We start from the raw sequence: 20767 nt of genomic DNA on the forward strand, positions 1-20767 counted from the left end.
CCCCCCCACATCCACCTCCGGGGCTTCTCTGTCCTCATCTACATCCATAGACGTTAATATGGAGGAAAGTATGTGCCCCCCACATCCACCTCCGGGGGCTTCTCTGTCCTCATCTACATCCATAGACATTAATATGGAGGAAAGTATGTGCCCCCCACATCCACCTCCGGGGGCTTCTCTGTCTTCATCTACATCCATAGACATTAATATAGAGGAAAGTATGTGCCCCCCACATCCACCTCCGGGGGCTTCTCTGTCCTCATCTACATCCATAGACATTAATATGGAGAAAAGTATGTGCCCCCCACATCCACCTCCGGGGGCTTCTCTGTCCTCATCTACATCCATAGACATTAATATGGAGAAAGTATGTGCCCCCCACATCCACCTCCGGGGGCTTCTCTGTTCTCATCTACATCCATAGACATTAATATGGAGAAAGTATGTGCCCCCCACATCCACCTCCGGGGGCTTCTCTGTTCTCATCTACATCCATAGACATTAATATGGAGAAAAGTATGTGCCCCCCACATCCACCTCCAGGGGCTTCTCTGTTCTCATCTACATCCATAGACATTAATATGGAGAAAAGTATGTGCCCCCCACATCCACCTCTGGGGGCTTCTCTGTCCTCATCTACATCCATAGACATTAATATGGAGAAAGTATGTGCCCCCCACATCCACCTCCGGGGGCTTCTCTGTCCTCATCTACATCCATAGACATTAATATGGGGAAAAGTATGTGCCCCCCACATCCACCTCCGGGGGCTTCTCTGTTCTCATCTATATCCATAGACATTAATATGGAGGAAAGTATGTGCCCCCCACATCCACCTCCGGGGGCTTCTCTGTCTTCATCTACATCCATAGACATTAATATGGAGAAAAGTATGTGCCCCCCACATCCACCTCCGGGGGCTTCTTTGTCCTCATCTACATGCATAGACATTAATATGGAGAAAAGTATGTGCCCCCCACATCCACCTCCAGGGGCTTCTCTGTCCTCATCTACATCCATAGACATTAATATGGAGAAAGTATGTGCCCCCCACATCCACCTCCGGGGGCTTCTCTGTCCTCATCTACATCCATAGACATTAATATGGAGAAAAGTATGTGCCCCCCACATCCATCTCCGGGGGCTTCTTTGTCCTCATCTACATGCATAGACATTAATATGGAGAAAAGTATGTGCCCCCCACATCCACCTCCAGGGGCTTCTCTGTCCTCATCTACATCCATAGACATTAATATGGAGAAAGTATGTGCCCCCCACATCCACCTCCGGGGGCTTCTCTGTCCTCATCTACATCCATAGACATTAATATGGAGGAAAGTATGTGCCCCCCACATCCACCTCCAGGGGCTTCTCTGTCCTCATCTACATCTATAGACATTAATATGGAGGAAAGTATGTGCCCCCCACATCCACCTCCGGGGGCTTCTCTGTCCTCATCTACATCCATAGACATTAATATGGAGGAAAGTATGTGCCCCCCACATCCACCTCCGGGGGCTTCTCTGTCCTCATCTATATCCATAGACATTAATATGGAGAAAAGTATGTGCCCCCCACATCCACCTCCAGGGGCTTCTCTGTCCTCCATCTACATCCATAGACATTAATATGGAGAAAAGTATGTGCCCCCCACATCCACCTCCGGGGGCTTCTCTGTCCTCATCTACATCCATAGACATTAATATGGAGGAAAGTATGTGCCCCCCACATCCACCTCCAGGGGCTTCTCTGTCCTCATCTACATCCATAGACATTAATATGGAGAAAGTATGTGCCCCCCACATCCACCTCCAGGGGCTTCTCTGTCCTCATCTACATCCATAGACATTAATATGGAGAAAAGTATGTGCCCCCCACATCCACCTCCGGGGGCTTCTCTGTCCTCATCTACATCCATAGACATTAATATGGAGAAAAGTATGTGCCCCCCCACATCCACCTCCAGGGGCTTCTCTGTCCTCATCTACATCCATAGACATTAATATGGAGAAAAGTATGTGCCCCCCACATCCACCTCCAGGGGCTTCTCTGTCCTCATCTACATCCATAGACATTAATATGGAGAAAAGTATGTGCCCCCCACATCCACCTCCAGGGGCTTCTCTGTCCTCATCTACATCCATAGACATTAATATGGAGAAAAGTATGTGCCCCCCACATCCACCTCCGGGGGCTTCTCTGTCCTCATCTACATCCATAGACATTAATATGGAGGAAAGTATGTGCCCCCCACATCCAACTCCAGGGGCTTCTCTGTCCTCATCTACATCCATAGACATTAATATGGAGAAAAGTATGTGCCCCCCACATCCACCTCCAGGGGCTTCTCTGTCCTCATCTACATCCATAGACATTAATATGGAGAAAAGTATGTGCCCCCCCACATCCACCTCCGGGGGCTTCTCTGTCCTCATCTACATCCATAGACATTAATATGGAGAAAAGTATGTGCCCCCCACATCCACCTCCAGGGGCTTCTCTGTTCTCATCTACATCCATAGACATTAATATGGAGGAAAGTATGTGCCCCCCACATCCATCTCCAGGGGCTTCTCTGTCCTCATCTACATCCATAGACATTAATATGGAGGAAAGTATGTGCCCCCCACATCCACCTCCAGGGGCTTCTCTGTCCTCATCTACATTCATAGACATTAATATGGAGAAAAGTATGTGCCCCCCACATGCACCTCCAGGGGCTTCTCTGTCCTCATCTACATTCATAGACATTAATATGGAGAAAAGCATGTGCCCCCCACATCCATCTCCAGGGGCTTCTCTGTCCTCATCTACATTCATAGACATTAATATGGAGAAAAGTATGTGCCCCCCACATCCACCTCCAGGGGCTTCTCTGTCCTCATCTACATCCATAGACATTAATATGGAGAAAGTATGTGCCCCCCACATCCACCTCCAGGGGCTTCTCTGTCCTCATCTACATCCATAGACATTAATATGGAGGAAAGTATGTGCCCCCCACATCCACCTCCGGGGGCTTCTCTGTCCTCATCTACATCCATAGACATTAATATGGAGGAAAGTATGTGCCCCCCACATCCACCTCCGGGGGCTTCTCTGTCCTCCATCTACATCCATAGACATTAATATGGAGGAAAGTATGTGCCCCCCACATCCACCTCCGGGGGCTTCTCTGTCCTCATCTACATCCATAGACATTAATATGGAGGAAAATATGTGCCCCCCACATCCACCTCTGGGGGCTTCTCTGTCCTCATCTACATCCATAGACATTAATATGGAGGAAAGTATGTGCCCCCCACATCCACCTCCGGGGGCTTCTCTGTCCTCATCTACATCCATAGACATTAATATGGAGGAAAGTATGTGCCCCCCACATCCACCTCTGGGGGCTTCTCTGTCCTCATCTACATCCATAGACATTAATATGGAGGAAAGTATGTGCCCCCCACATCCACCTCCAGGGGCTTCTCTGTCCTCATCTACATCCAGACATTAATATGGAGAAAAGTATGTGCCCCCACATCCACCTCCGGGGGCTTCTCTATCCTCATCTACATCCATAGACATTAATATGGAGGAAAGTATGTGCCCCCCACATCCACCTCCGGGAGCTTCTCTGTCCTCATCTACATCCATAGACATTAATATGGAGGAAAGTATGTGCCCCCCACATCCACCTCCGGGGGCTTCTCTGTCCTCATCTACATCCATAGACATTAATATGGAGGAAAGTATGTGCCCCCCACAACCACCTCCAGGGGCTTCTCTGTCCTCATCTACATCCATAGACATTAATATGGAGAAAAGTATGTGCCCCCCACAACCACCTCCAGGGGCTTCTCTGTCCTCATCTACATCCAGACATTAATATGGAGAAAAGTATGTGCCCCCACATCCACCTCCGGGGGCTTCTCTATCCTCATCTACATCCATAGACATTAATATGGAGGAAAGTATGTGCCCCCCACATCCACCTCCGGGAGCTTCTCTGTCCTCATCTACATCCATAGACATTAATATGGAGGAAAGTATGTGCCCCCCACATCCACCTCCAGGGGCTTCTCTGTCCTCATCTACATCCATAGACATTAATATGGAGGAAAGTATGTGCCCCCCACATCCACCTCCAGGGGCTTCTCTGTCCTCATCTACATCCATAGACATTAATATGGAGGAAAGTATGTGCCCCCCACATCCACCTCCGGGGGCTTCTCTGTTCTCATCTACATCCATAGACATTAATATGGAGAAAAGTATGTGCCCCCCACATCCACCTCCAGGGGCTTCTCTGTCCTCCATCTACATCCATAGACATTAATATGGAGAAAAGTATGTGCCCCCCCACATCCACCTCCAGGGGCTTCTCTGTCCTCATCTACATCCATAGACATTAATATGGTGAAAAGTATGTGCCCCCCACATCCACCTCCGGGGGCTTCTCTGTCCTCATCTACATCCATAGACATTAATATGGAGGAAAGTATGTGCCCCCCACATCCACCTCCGGGGGCTTCTCTGTCCTCATCTATATCCATAGACATTAATATGGAGAAAAGTATGTGCCCCCCACATCCACCTCCAGGGGCTTCTCTGTCCTCCATCTACATCCATAGACATTAATATGGAGAAAAGTATGTGCCCCCCACATCCACCTCCAGGGGCTTCTCTGTCCTCATCTACATCCATAGACATTAATATGGAGAAAGTATGTGCCCCCCACATCCACCTCCAGGGGCTTCTCTGTCCTCATCTACATCCATAGACATTAATATGGAGAAAAGTATGTGCCCCCCACATCCACCTCCAGGGGCTTCTCTGTCCTCATCTACATCCATAGACATTAATATGGAGAAAGTATGTGCCCCCCACATCCACCTCCGGGGGCTTCTCTGTCCTCATCTACATCCATAGACATTAATATGGAGGAAAGTATGTGCCCCCCACATCCACCTCCAGGGGCTTCTCTGTCCTCATCTACATCCATAGACATTAATATGGAGAAAGTATGTGCCCCCCACATCCACCTCCAGGGGCTTCTCTGTCCTCATCTACATCCATAGACATTAATATGGAGAAAAGTATGTGCCCCCCACATCCACCTCCGGGGGCTTCTCTGTCCTCATCTACATCCATAGACATTAATATGGAGAAAAGTATGTGCCCCCCCACATCCACCTCCAGGGGCTTCTCTGTCCTCATCTACATCCATAGACATTAATATGGAGAAAAGTATGTGCCCCCCACATCCACCTCCAGGGGCTTCTCTGTCCTCATCTACATCCATAGACATTAATATGGAGAAAAGTATGTGCCCCCCACATCCACCTCCAGGGGCTTCTCTGTCCTCATCTACATCCATAGACATTAATATGGAGAAAAGTATGTGCCCCCCACATCCACCTCCGGGGGCTTCTCTGTCCTCATCTACATCCATAGACATTAATATGGAGGAAAGTATGTGCCCCCCACATCCAACTCCAGGGGCTTCTCTGTCCTCATCTACATCCATAGACATTAATATGGAGAAAAGTATGTGCCCCCCACATCCACCTCCAGGGGCTTCTCTGTCCTCATCTACATCCATAGACATTAATATGGAGAAAAGTATGTGCCCCCCCACATCCACCTCCGGGGGCTTCTCTGTCCTCATCTACATCCATAGACATTAATATGGAGAAAAGTATGTGCCCCCCACATCCACCTCCAGGGGCTTCTCTGTTCTCATCTACATCCATAGACATTAATATGGAGGAAAGTATGTGCCCCCCACATCCATCTCCAGGGGCTTCTCTGTCCTCATCTACATCCATAGACATTAATATGGAGAAAGAATGTGCCCCCCACATCCACCTCCAGGGGCTTCTCTGTCCTCATCTACATTCATAGACATTAATATGGAGAAAAGTATGTGCCCCCCACATCCACCTCCAGGGGCTTCTCTGTCCTCATCTACATTCATAGACATTAATATGGAGAAAAGCATGTGCCCCCCACATCCATCTCCAGGGGCTTCTCTGTCCTCATCTACATTCATAGACATTAATATGGAGAAAAGTATGTGCCCCCCACATCCACCTCCAGGGGCTTCTCTGTCCTCATCTACATCCATAGACATTAATATGGAGAAAGTATGTGCCCCCCACATCCACCTCCAGGGGCTTCTCTGTCCTCATCTACATCCATAGACATTAATATGGAGAAAAGTATGTGCCCCCCACATCCACCTCCGGGGGCTTCTCTGTCCACATCTACATCCATAGACATTAATATGGAGAAAAGTATGTGCCCCCCACATCCACCTCCAGGGGCTTCTCTGTCCTCATCTACATGCATAGACATTAATATGGAGAAAAGTATGTGCCCCCCACATCCACCTCCAGGGGCTTCTCTGTCCTCATCTACATGCATAGACATTAATATGGAGAAAAGTATGTGCCCCCCACATCCACCTCCGGGGGCTTCTCTGTCCTCATCTACATGCATAGACATTAATATGGAGAAAAGTATGTGCCCCCCCACATCCACCTCCGGGGCTTCTCTGTCCACATCTACATCCATAGACATTAATATGGAGAAAAGTATGTGCCCCCCCACATCCACCTCCGGGGGCTTCTCTGTCCTTATCTACATCCATATACATTAATATGGAGAAAAGTATGTGCCCCCCCACATCCACCTCCGGGGCTTCTCTGTCCTCATCTACATCCATAGACGTTAATATGGAGGAAAGTATGTGCCCCCCACATCCACCTCCGGGGGCTTCTCTGTCCTCATCTACATCCATAGACATTAATATGGAGGAAAGTATGTGCCCCCCACATCCACCTCCGGGGGCTTCTCTGTCTTCATCTACATCCATAGACATTAATATAGAGGAAAGTATGTGCCCCCCACATCCACCTCCGGGGGCTTCTCTGTCCTCATCTACATCCATAGACATTAATATGGAGAAAAGTATGTGCCCCCCACATCCACCTCCGGGGGCTTCTCTGTCCTCATCTACATCCATAGACATTAATATGGAGAAAGTATGTGCCCCCCACATCCACCTCCGGGGGCTTCTCTGTTCTCATCTACATCCATAGACATTAATATGGAGAAAGTATGTGCCCCCCACATCCACCTCCGGGGGCTTCTCTGTTCTCATCTACATCCATAGACATTAATATGGAGAAAAGTATGTGCCCCCCACATCCACCTCCAGGGGCTTCTCTGTTCTCATCTACATCCATAGACATTAATATGGAGAAAAGTATGTGCCCCCCACATCCACCTCTGGGGGCTTCTCTGTCCTCATCTACATCCATAGACATTAATATGGAGAAAGTATGTGCCCCCCACATCCACCTCCGGGGGCTTCTCTGTCCTCATCTACATCCATAGACATTAATATGGGGAAAAGTATGTGCCCCCCACATCCACCTCCGGGGGCTTCTCTGTTCTCATCTATATCCATAGACATTAATATGGAGGAAAGTATGTGCCCCCCACATCCACCTCCGGGGGCTTCTCTGTCTTCATCTACATCCATAGACATTAATATGGAGAAAAGTATGTGCCCCCCACATCCACCTCCGGGGGCTTCTTTGTCCTCATCTACATGCATAGACATTAATATGGAGAAAAGTATGTGCCCCCCACATCCACCTCCAGGGGCTTCTCTGTCCTCATCTACATCCATAGACATTAATATGGAGAAAGTATGTGCCCCCCACATCCACCTCCGGGGGCTTCTCTGTCCTCATCTACATCCATAGACATTAATATGGAGAAAAGTATGTGCCCCCCACATCCATCTCCGGGGGCTTCTTTGTCCTCATCTACATGCATAGACATTAATATGGAGAAAAGTATGTGCCCCCCACATCCACCTCCAGGGGCTTCTCTGTCCTCATCTACATCCATAGACATTAATATGGAGAAAGTATGTGCCCCCCACATCCACCTCCGGGGGCTTCTCTGTCCTCATCTACATCCATAGACATTAATATGGAGGAAAGTATGTGCCCCCCACATCCACCTCCAGGGGCTTCTCTGTCCTCATCTACATCTATAGACATTAATATGGAGGAAAGTATGTGCCCCCCACATCCACCTCCGGGGGCTTCTCTGTCCTCATCTACATCCATAGACATTAATATGGAGGAAAGTATGTGCCCCCCACATCCACCTCCGGGGGCTTCTCTGTCTTCATCTACATCCATAGACATTAATATAGAGGAAAGTATGTGCCCCCCACATCCACCTCCGGGGGCTTCTCTGTCCTCATCTACATCCATAGACATTAATATGGAGAAAAGTATGTGCCCCCCACATCCACCTCCGGGGGCTTCTCTGTCCTCATCTACATCCATAGACATTAATATGGAGAAAGTATGTGCCCCCCACATCCACCTCCGGGGGCTTCTCTGTTCTCATCTACATCCATAGACATTAATATGGAGAAAAGTATGTGCCCCCCACATCCACCTCCAGGGGCTTCTCTGTTCTCATCTACATCCATAGACATTAATATGGAGAAAAGTATGTGCCCCCCACATCCACCTCTGGGGGCTTCTCTGTCCTCATCTACATCCATAGACATTAATATGGAGGAAAGTATGTGCCCCCCACATCCACCTCCGGGGGCTTCTCTGTTCTCATCTACATCCATAGACATTAATATGGAGAAAGTATGTGCCCCCCACATCCACCTCCGGGGGCTTCTCTGTTCTCATCTACATCCATAGACATTAATATGGAGAAAGTATGTGCCCCCCACATCCACCTCCGGGGGTTTCTCTGTTCTCATCTACATCCATAGACATTAATATGGAGAAAAGTATGTGCCCCCCACATCCACCTCCGGGGGCTTCTCTGTTCTCATCTACATCCATAGACATTAATATGGAGAAAGTATGTGCCCCCCACATCCACCTCCGGGGGTTTCTCTGTTCTCATCTACATCCATAGACATTAATATGGAGGAAAGTATGTGCCCCCCACATCCACCTCCGGGGGCTTCTCTGTTCTCATGTATATACATAGACATTAATATGGAGAAAAGTATGTGCCCCCCACATCCACCTCCAGGGGCTTCTCTGTTCTCATCTACATCCATAGACATTAATATGGAGAAAAGTATGTGCCCCCCACATCCACCTCTGGGGGCTTCTCTGTCCTCATCTACATCCATAGACATTAATATGGAGGAAAGTATGTGCTCCCCACATCCACCTCCAGGGGCTTCTCTGTCCTCATCTACATCCATAGACATTAATATGGAGAAAGTATGTGCCCCCCACATCCACCTCCGGGGGCTTCTCTGTCCTCATCTACATCCATAGACATTAATATGGAGGAAAGTATGTGCCCCTCACATCCACCTCCAGGGTCTTCTCTGTCTCCATCTACATCCATAGACATTAATATGGAGGAAAGTATGTGCCTCCCACATCCACCTCCGGGGGCTTCTCTGTCCTCATCTATATCCATAGACATTAATATGGAGGAAAGTATGTGCCCCCCACATCCACCTCCGGGGGCTTCTCTGTCCTCATCTACATCCATAGACATTAATATGGAGGAAAGTATGTGCCCCCCACATCCACCTCCAGGGTCTTCTCTGTCTCCATCTACATCCATAGACATTAATATGGAGGAAAGTATGTGCCTCCCACATCCACCTCCAGGGGCTTCTCTGTCTCCATCTACATCCATAGACATTAATATGGAGGAAAGTATGTGCCCCCCACATCCACCTCCGGGGGCTTCTCTGTCCTCATCTACATCCATAGACATTAATATGGAGGAAAGTATGTGCCCCCCACATCCACCTCCAGGGGCTTCTCTCTCCTCATCTACATCCATAGACATTAATATGGAGAAAGTATGTGCCCCCCACATCCACCTCCAGGGGCTTCTCTGTCCTCATCTACATCCATAGACATTAATATGGAGAAAGTATGTGCCCCCCACATCCATCTCCAGGGACTTCTCTGTCCTCATCTACATCCATAGACATTAATATGGAGAAAGTATGTGCCCCCCACATCCACCTCCAGGGACTTCTCTGTCCTCATCTACATCCATAGACATTAATATGGAGAAAAGTATGTGCCCCCCACATCCACCTCCAGGGGCTTCTCTGTCCTCATCTACATCCATAGACATTAATATGGAGAAAAGTATGTGCCCCCCACATCCACCTCCGGGGGCTTCTCTGTCCTCATCTACATCCATAGACATTAATATGGAGAAAGTATGTGCCCCCCACATCCACCTCCAGGGGCTTCTCTCTCCTCATCTACATCCATAGACATTAATATGGAGAAAGTATGTGCCCCCCACATCCACCTCCAGGGGCTTCTCTGTCCTCATCTACATCCATAGACATTAATATGGAGAAAAGTATGTGCCCCCCACATCCACCTCCTGGGCTTCTCTGTCCACATCTACATCCATAGACATTAATATGGAGAAAAGTATGTGCCCCCCCACATCCACCTCCGGCGCTTCTCTGTCCACATCTACATCCATACACATTAATATGGGGAAAAGTATGTGCCCCCCACATCCACCTCCAGGGGCTTCTCTGTCCTCATCTACATCCATAGACATTAATATGGAGAAAGTATGTGCCCCCCACATCCATCTCCAGGGACTTCTCTGTCCTCATCTACATCCATAGACATTAATATGGAGAAAGTATGTGCCCCCCACATCCACCTCCAGGGACTTCTCTGTCCTCATCTACATCCATAGACATTAATATGGAGAAAAGTATGTGCCCCCCACATCCACCTCCAGGGGCTTCTCTGTCCTCATCTACATCCATAGACATTAATATGGAGAAAAGTATGTGCCCCCCACATCCACCTCCGGGGGCTTCTCTGTCCTCATCTACATCTATAGACATTAATATGGAGAAAAGTATGTGCCCCCCACATCCACCTCCAGGGGCTTCTCTGTTCTCATCTACATCCATAGACATTAATATGGAGGAAAGTAAGTGCCCCCCACATCCACCTCCGGGGGCTTCTCTGTTCTCATCTATATCCATAGACATTAATATGGAGGAAAGTATGTGCCCCCCACATCCACCTCCTGGGCTTCTCTGTCCACATCTACATCCATACACATTAATATGGAGAAAAGTATGTGCCCCCCCACATCCACCTCCGGGGCTTCTCTGTCCACATCTACATCCATACACATTAATATGGAGAAAAGTATGTGCCCCCCACATCCACCTCCGGGGGCTTCTCTGTCCTCATCTACATCCATAGACATTAATATGGAGAAAAGTATGTGCCCCCCACATCCACCTCCGGGGGCTTCTCTGTCCTCATCTACATCTATAGACATTAATATGGAGAAAAGTATGTGCCCCCCACATCCACCTCCGGGGCTTCTCTGTCCACATCTACATCCATACACATTAATATGGAGAAAAGTATGTGCCCCCCACATCCACCTCCAGGGGCTTCTCTGTCCTCATCTACATCCATAGACATTAATATGGAGAAAAGTATGTGCCCCCCACATCCACCTCCGGGGGCTTCTCTGTCCTCATCTACATCTATAGACATTAATATGGAGAAAAGTATGTGCCCCCCACATCCACCTCCAGGGGCTTCTCTGTTCTCATCTACATCCATAGACATTAATATGGAGAAAGTATGTGCCCCCCACATCCACCTCCGGGGGCTTCTCTGTTCTCATCTATATCCATAGACATTAATATGGAGGAAAGTATGTGCCCCCCACATCCACCTCCGGGGGCTTCTCTGTTCTCATCTATATACATAGACATTAAAATGGAGGAAAGTATGTGCCCCCCACATCCATCTCCGGGGGCTTCTCTGTCTTCATCTACATCCATAGACATTAATATGGAGAAAAGTATGTGCCCCCCACATCCACCTCCAGGGGCTTCTCTGTCCTCATCTACATCTATAGACATTAATATGGAGAAAGTAAGTGCCCCCCACATCCAACTCCAGGGGCTTCTCTGTCCTCATCTACATCCATAGACATTAATATGGAGGAAAGTATGTGCCCCCCACATCCACCTCCGGGGGCTTCTCTGTCCTCATCTACATCCATAGACATTAATATGGAGGAAAGTATGTGCCCCCCACATCCACCTCCAGGGGCTTCTCTGTCCTCATCTACATCTATAGACATTAATATGGAGAAAGTAAGTGCCCCCCACATCCACCTCCAGGGGCTTCTCTGTCCTCATCTACATCCATAGACATTAATATGGAGGAAAGTATGTCCCCCCCACATCCACCTCCGGGAGCTTCTCTGTCCTCATCTACGTCCATAGACATTAATATGGAGGAAAGTATGTGCCCCCCACATCCACCTCCAGGGGCTTCTCTGTCCTCATCTACATCCATAGACATTAATATGGAGGAAAGTATGTGCCCCACACATCCACCTCCGGGGGCTTCTCTGTCCTCATCTACATCCATAGACATTAATATGGAGAAAGGTATGTGCCCCCCACATCCACCTCCAGGGGCTTCTCTGTCCTCATCTACATCCATAGACATTAATATGGGCAAAAGTATGTGCCCCCCACATCCACCTCCGGGGGCTTCTCTGTTCTCATCTATATCCATAGACATTAATATGGAGGAAAGTATGTGCCCCCCACATCCACCTCCGGGGGCTTCTCTGTTCTCATCTATATACATAGACATTAAAATGGAGGAAAGTATGTGCCCCCCACATCCATCTCCGGGGGCTTCTCTGTCCTCATCTACATCCATAGACATTAATATGGAGGAAAGTATGTGCCCCCCACATCCACCTCCGGGGGCTTCTCTGTCTTCATCTACATCCATAGACATTAATATGGAGGAAAGTATGTGCCCCCCACATCCACCTCCGGGGGCTTCTCTGTCCTCATCTACATCCATAGACATTAATATGGAGGAAAGTATGTGCCCCCCACATCCACCTCCAGGGGCTTCTCTGTCCTCATCTACATCCATAGACATTAATATGGGGAAAAGTATGTGCCCCCCACATCCACCTCCGGGGGCTTCTCTGTCTTCATCTACATCCATAGACATTAATATGGAGGAAAGTATGTGCCCCCCACATCCACCTCCGGGGGCTTCTCTGTCTTCATCTACATCCATAGACATTAATATGGAGAAAAGTATGTGCCCCCCACATCCACCTCCGGGGGCTTCTCTGTCCTCATCTACATCCATAGACATTAATATGGAGGAAAGTATGTGCCCCCCACATCCACCTCCGGGGGCTTCTCTGTCCTCATCTACATCCATAGACATTAATATGGGGAAAAGTATGTGCCCCCCACATCCACCTCCGGGGGCTTCTCTGACCTCATCTACATCCATAGACATTAATATGGGGAAAAGTATGTGCCCCCCACATCCATCTCCGGGGGCTTCTCTGTCTTCATCTACATCCATAGACATTAATATGGAGGAAAGTATGTGCCCCCCACATCCACCTCCGGGGGCTTCTCTGTCTTCATCTACATCCATAGACATTAATATGGAGAAAAGTATGTGCCCTCCACATCCACCTCCGGGGGCTTCTCTGTCCTCATCTACATCCATAGACATTAATATGGAGGAAAGTATGTGCCCCCCACATCCACCTCCGGGAGCTTCTCTGTCCTCATCTACATCCATAGACATTAATATGGAGGAAAGTATGTGCCCCCCACATCCACCTCCAGGGGCTTCTCTGTCCTCATCTACATCTATAGACATTAATATGGAGAAAGTAAGTGCCCCCCACATCCACCTCCAGGGGCTTCTCTGTCCTCATCTACATCCATAGACATTAATATGGAGGAAAGTATGTCCCCCCCACATCCACCTCCGGGAGCTTCTCTGTCCTCATCTACGTCCATAGACATTAATATGGAGGAAAGTATGTGCCCCCCACATCCACCTCCAGGGGCTTCTCTGTCCTCATCTACATCCATAGACATTAATATGGAGGAAAGTATGTGCCCCACACATCCACCTCCGGGGGCTTCTCTGTCCTCATCTACATCCATAGACATTAATATGGAGAAAGGTATGTGCCCCCCACATCCACCTCCAGGGGCTTCTCTGTCCTCATCTACATCCATAGACATTAATATGGGGAAAAGTATGTGCCCCCCACATCCACCTCCGGGGGCTTCTCTGTCCTCATCTACATCCATAGACATTAATATGGAGGAAAGTATGTGCCCCCCACATCCACCTCCGGGGGCTTCTCTGTTCTCATCTATATACATAGACATTAAAATGGAGGAAAGTATGTGCCCCCCACATCCATCTCCGGGGGCTTCTCTGTCCTCATCTACATCCATAGACATTAATATGGAGGAAAGTATGTGCCCCCCACATCCACCTCCGGGGGCTTCTCTGTCTTCATCTACATCCATAGACATTAATATGGAGGAAAGTATGTGCCCCCCACATCCACCTCCGGGGGCTTCCCTGTCCTCATCTACATCCATAGACATTAATATGGAGGAAAGTATGTGCCCCCCACATCCACCTCCGGGGGCTTCTCTGTCCTCATCTACATCCATAGACATTAATATGGAGGAAAGTATGTGCCCCCCACATCCACCTCCAGGGCCTTCTCTGTCCTCATCTACATCCATAGACATTAATATGGGGAAAAGTATGTGCCCCCCACATCCACCTCCGGGGGCTTCTCTGTCTTCATCTACATCCATAGACATTAATATGGAGGAAAGTATGTGCCCCCCACATCCACCTCCGGGGGCTTCTCTGTCTTCATCTACATCCATAGACATTAATATGGAGAAAAGTATGTGCCCCCCACATCCACCTCCGGGGGCTTCTCTGTCCTCATCTACATCCATAGACATTAATATGGAGGAAAGTATGTGCCCCCCACATCCACCTCCGGGGGCTTCTCTGTCCTCATCTACATCCATAGACATTAATATGGGGAAAAGTATGTGCCCCCCACATCCACCTCCGGGGGCTTCTCTGACCTCATCTACATCCATAGACATTAATATGGGGAAAAGTATGTGCCCCCCACATCCATCTCCGGGGGCTTCTCTGTCTTCATCTACATCCATAGACATTAATATGGAGGAAAGTATGTGCCCCCCACATCCACCTCCGGGGGCTTCTCTGTCTTCATCTACATCCATAGACATTAATATGGAGAAAAGTATGTGCCCTCCACATCCACCTCCGGGGGCTTCTCTGTCTTCATCTACATCCATAGACATTAATATGGAGGAAAGTATGTGCCCCCCACATCCACCTCCGGGGGCTTCTCTGTCTTCATCTACATCCATAGACATTAATATGGAGAAAAGTATGTGCCCCCCACATCCACCTCCGGGGGCTTCTTTGTTCTCATCTACATGCATAGACATTAATATGGAGAAAAGTATGTGCCCCCCACATCCACCTCCAGGGGCTTCTCTGTCCTCATCTACATCCATAGACATTAATATGGAGAAAGTATGTGCCCCCCACATCCACCTCCGGGGGCTTCTCTGTCCTCATCTACATCCATAGACATTAAAATGGAGAAAAGTATGTGCCCCCCACATCCACCTCCGGGGGCTTCTTTGTCCTCATCTACATGCATAGACATTAATATGGAGAAAAGTATGTGCCCCCCACATCCACCTCCAGGGGCTTCTCTGTCCTCATCTACATCCATAGACATTAATATGGAGAAAGTATGTGCCCCCCACATCCACCTCCGGGGGCTTCTCTGTCCTCATCTACATCTATAGACATTAATATGGAGGAAAGTATGTGCCCCCCACATCCACCTCCAGGGGCTTCTCTGTCCTCATCTACATCCATAGACATTAATATAGAGGAAAGTATGTGCCCCCCACATCCACCTCCGGGGGCTTCTCTGTCCTCATCTACATCCATAGACATTAATATGGAGAAAAGTATGTGCCCCCCACATCCACCTCCGGGGGCTTCTCTGTCCTCATCTACATCCATAGACATTAATATGGAGAAAGTATGTGCCCCCCACATCCACCTCCGGGGGCTTCTCTGTTCTCATCTACATCCATAGACATTAATATGGAGAAAGTATGTGCCCCCCACATCCACCTCCGGGGGCTTCTCTGTTCTCATCTACATCCATAGACATTAATATGGAGAAAAGTATGTGCCCCCCACATCCACCTCCAGGGGCTTCTCTGTTCTCATCTACATCCATAGACATTAATATGGAGAAAAGTATGTGCCCCCCACATCCACCTCTGGGGGCTTCTCTGTCCTCATCTACATCCATAGACATTAATATGGAGGAAAGTATGTGCCCCCCACATCCACCTCCAGGGGCTTCTCTGTCCTCATCTACATCCATAGACATTAATATGGAGGAAAGTATGTGCCCCCCACATCCACCTCCGGGGGCTTCTCTGTCCTCATCTACATGCATAGACATTAATATGGAGAAAAGTATGTGCCCCCCACATCCACCTCCAGGGGCTTCTCTGTTCTCATCTACATTCATAGACATTAATATGGAGAAAAGTATGTGCCCCCCACATCCACCTCCGGGGGCTTCTCTGTCCTCATCTACATCCATAGACTTTAATATGGAGAAAGTATGTGCCCCCCACATCCACCTCCGGGGGCTTCTCTGTTCTCATCTACATCCATAGACATTAATATGGAGAAAGTATGTGCCCCCCACATCCACCTCCAGGGGCTTCTCTGTTCTCATCTACATCCATAGACATTAATATGGAGAAAAGTATGTGCCCCCCACATCCACCTCCAGGGGCTTCTCTGTTCTCATCTACATCCATAGACATTAATATGGAGAAAAGTATGTGCCCCCCACATCCACCTCCGGGGGCTTCTCTGTCCTCATCTACATCCATAGACATTAATATGGAGAAAGTATGTGCCCCCCACATCCACCTCCGGGGGCTTCTCTGTCCTCATCTACATCCATAGACATTAATATGGAGGAAAGTATGTGCCCCCCACATCCACCTCCAGAGGCTTCTCTGTCCTCATCTACATCCATAGACATTAATATGGAGGAAAGTATGTGCCCCCCACATCCACCTCCAGGGGCTTCTCTGTCCTCATCTACATCCATAGACATTAATATGGAGGAAAGTATGTGCCCCCCACATCCACCTCCAGGGGCTTCTCTGTCCTCATCTACATCTATTGACATTAATATGGGGAAAAGTATGTGCCCCCCACATCCACCTCCGGGGGCTTCTCTGTCCTCATCTACATCCATAGACATTAATATGGAGGAAAGTATGTGCCCCCCACATCCACCTCCGGGGGCTTCTCTGTCCTCATCTACATGCATAGACATTAATATGGAGAAAAGTATGTGCCCCCCACATCCACCTCCAGGGGCTTCTCTGTCCACATCTACATCCATAGACATTAATATGGAGAAAAGTATGTGCCCCCCCACATCCACCTCCGGGGGCTTCTCTGTCTTCATCTACATGCATAGACATTAATATGGAGAAAAGTATGTGCCCCCCCACATCCACCTCCGGGGCTTCTCTGTCCACATCTACATCCATAGACATTAATATGGAGAAAAGTATGTGCCCCCACATCCACCTCCGGGGCTTCTCTGTCCACATCTACATCCATAGACATTAATATGGAGAAAAGTATGTGCCCCCCACATCCACCTCCGGGGGCTTCTCTGTCCTCATCTACATCCATAGACATTAATATGGAGAAAAGTATGTGCCCCCCACATCCACCTCCGGGGGCTTCTCTGTCCTCATCTACATCCATAGACATTAATATGGAGAAAAGTATGTGCCCCCCACATCCACCTCCGGGGCTTCTCTGTCCACATCTACATCCATAGACATTAATATGGAGAAAAGTATGTGCCCCCCCACATCCACCTCCGGGGGCTTCTCTGTCCTCATCTACATCCATATACATTAATATGGAGAAAAGTATGTGCCCCCCACATCCACCTCCGGGGCTTCTCTGTCCTCATCTACATCCATAGACGTTAATATGGAGGAAAGTATGTGACCCCCATATCCACCTCCGGGGGCTTCTCTGTCCTCATCTACATCTATAGACATTAATATGGAGAAAAGTATGTGCCCCCCACATCCACCTCCGGGGCTTCTCTGTTCTCATCTACACCCATAGACATTAATATGGAGGAAAGTATGTGCCCCCCACATCCACCTCCGGGGGCTTCTCTGTTCTCATGTATATACATAGACATTAAAATGGAGGAAAGTATGTGCCCCCCACATCCACCTCCAGGGGCTTCTCTGTCCTCATCTACATCCATAGACATTAATATGGAGGAAAGTATGTTCCCCCCACATCCAGCTCCGGGGGCTTCTCTGTCTTCATCTACATCCATAGACATTAATATGGAGAAAAGTATGTGCCCCCCACATCCACCTCCGGGGGCTTCTCTGTCCTCATCTACATCCATAGACATTAATATGGAGGAAAGTATGTGCCCCCCACATCCACCTCCGGGGGGCTTCTCTGTCCTCATCTACATCCATAGACATTAATATGGAGGAAAGTATGTGCCCCCCACATCCACCTCCAGGGGCTTCTCTGTCCTCATCTACATCCATAGACATTAATATGGAGGAAAGTATGTGCCCCCCACATCCACCTCCAGGGGCTTCTCTGTCCTCATCTACATCCATAGACATTAATATGGAGAAAAGTATGTGCCCCCCACATCCACCTCCGGGGGCTTCTCTGTCCTCATCTACATCCATAGACATTAATATGGGGAAAAGTATGTGCCCTCCACATCCACCTCCGGGGGCTTCTCTGTTCTCATCTATATCCATAGACATTAATATGGAGGAAAGTATGTGCCCCCCACATCCACCTCCGGGGCTTCTCTGTCCTCATCTACATCCATAGACATTAATATGGAGAAAAGTATGTGCCCCCCACATCCACCTCCGGGGGCTTCTCTGTCCTCATCTACATCCATAGACATTAATATGGAGAAAGTATGTGCCCCCCACATCCACCTCCGGGGGCTTCTCTGTTCTCATCTACATCCATAGACATTAATATGGAGAAAGTATGTGCCCCCCACATCCACCTCCGGGGGCTTCTCTGTTCTCATCTACATCCATAGACATTAATATGGAGAAAAGTATGTGCCCCCCACATCCACCTCCGGGGGCTTCTCTGTCCTCATCTACATCCATAGACATTAATATGGAGAAAAGTATGTGCCCCCCCACATCCACCTCCAGGGGCTTCTCTGTCCTCATCTACATCCATAGACATTAATATGGAGAAAAGTATGTGCCCCCCACATCCACCTCCAGGGGCTTCTCTGTCCTCATCTACATCCATAGACATTAATATGGAGAAAAGTATGTGCCCCCCACATCCACCTCCAGGGGCTTCTCTGTCCTCATCTACATCCATAGACATTAATATGGAGAAAAGTATGTGCCCCCCACATCCACCTCCGGGGGCTTCTCTGTCCTCATCTACATCCATAGACATTAATATGGAGGAAAGTATGTGCCCCCCACATCCAACTCCAGGGGCTTCTCTGTCCTCATCTACATCCATAGACATTAATATGGAGAAAAGTATGTGCCCCCCACATCCACCTCCAGGGGCTTCTCTGTCCTCATCTACATCCATAGACATTAATATGGAGAAAAGTATGTGCCCCCCCACATCCACCTCCGGGGGCTTCTCTGTCCTCATCTACATCCATAGACATTAATATGCAGAAAAGTATGTGCCCCCCACATCCACCTCCAGGGGCTTCTCTGTTCTCATCTACATCCATAGACATTAATATGGAGGAAAGTATGTGCCCCCCACATCCATCTCCAGGGGCTTCTCTGTCCTCATCTACATCCATAGACATTAATATGGAGAAAGAATGTGCCCCCCACATCCACCTCCAGGGGCTTCTCTGTCCTCATCTACATTCATAGACATTAATATGGAGAAAAGTATGTGCCCCCCACATCCACCTCCAGGGGCTTCTCTGTCCTCATCTACATTCATAGACATTAATATGGAGAAAAGCATGTGCCCCCCACATCCATCTCCAGGGGCTTCTCTGTCCTCATCTACATTCATAGACATTAATATGGAGAAAAGTATGTGCCCCCCACATCCACCTCCAGGGGCTTCTCTGTCCTCATCTACATCCATAGACATTAATATGGAGAAAGTATGTGCCCCCCACATCCACCTCCAGGGGCTTCTCTGTCCTCATCTACATCCATAGACATTAATATGGAGAAAAGTATGTGCCCCCCACATCCACCTCCGGGGGCTTCTCTGTCCACATCTACATCCATAGACATTAATATGGAGAAAAGTATGTGCCCCCCACATCCACCTCCAGGGGCTTCTCTGTCCTCATCTACATGCATAGACATTAATATGGAGAAAAGTATGTGCCCCCCACATCCACCTCCGGGGGCTTCTCTGTCCTCATCTACATGCATAGACATTAATATGGAGAAAAGTATGTGCCCCCCCACATCCACCTCCGGGGCTTCTCTGTCCACATCTACATCCATAGACATTAATATGGAGAAAAGTATGTGCCCCCCCACATCCACCTCCGGGGGCTTCTCTGTCCTTATCTACATCCATATACATTAATATGGAGAAAAGTATGTGCCCCCCCACATCCACCTCCGGGGCTTCTCTGTCCTCATCTACATCCATAGACGTTAATATGGAGGAAAGTATGTGCCCCCCACATCCACCTCCGGGGGCTTCTCTGTCCT

This window comes from Phyllobates terribilis, unplaced genomic scaffold (genome assembly GCF_046119375.1).
Source record: "Phyllobates terribilis strain yellow unplaced genomic scaffold, ASM4611937v1 Scaffold_3__8_contigs__length_932513732, whole genome shotgun sequence".
In the NCBI taxonomy this organism is placed as follows: domain Eukaryota; kingdom Metazoa; phylum Chordata; class Amphibia; order Anura; family Dendrobatidae; genus Phyllobates; species Phyllobates terribilis.